Genomic DNA, 339 nt, shown 5'->3' with positions numbered 1-339 from the left:
CCCTTGGACTGCAAGGACATCCAACCAGTCCATTCTGAAGGAGATCATTCCTGGGTGTTCATTGGAAGGACTGATGCTGAAGCTGAAACTCCAGTACTTTGGCCACCTCATGCGAAGAGTTGACATTGGAAAAGACTCTGATGCTGGGAGGGATTGGGGGCAGGAGGAGAAGGGGACAACAGAGGATGAGATGGCTGGATGGCATCACCGACTTGATGGACATGAGTTTGGGTGACCTCCGGGAGTTGGTGATGGACAGGGAGGCCTGGCGTCCTGCAATCCATGGGGTTGCAAAGAGTCAGACATGACTGAGCTACTGGACTGAACTGAACTGAACCT

The sequence above is a fragment of the Bison bison genome, unplaced genomic scaffold (genome assembly GCF_000754665.1).
Source record: "Bison bison bison isolate TAMUID 2011002044 unplaced genomic scaffold, Bison_UMD1.0 scf7180017855665, whole genome shotgun sequence".
In the NCBI taxonomy this organism is placed as follows: Eukaryota; Metazoa; Chordata; class Mammalia; order Artiodactyla; family Bovidae; genus Bison; species Bison bison.
The sequence above is the reverse complement of the archived record's forward strand: the minus strand, read 5'-3'. Positions refer to the sequence as shown.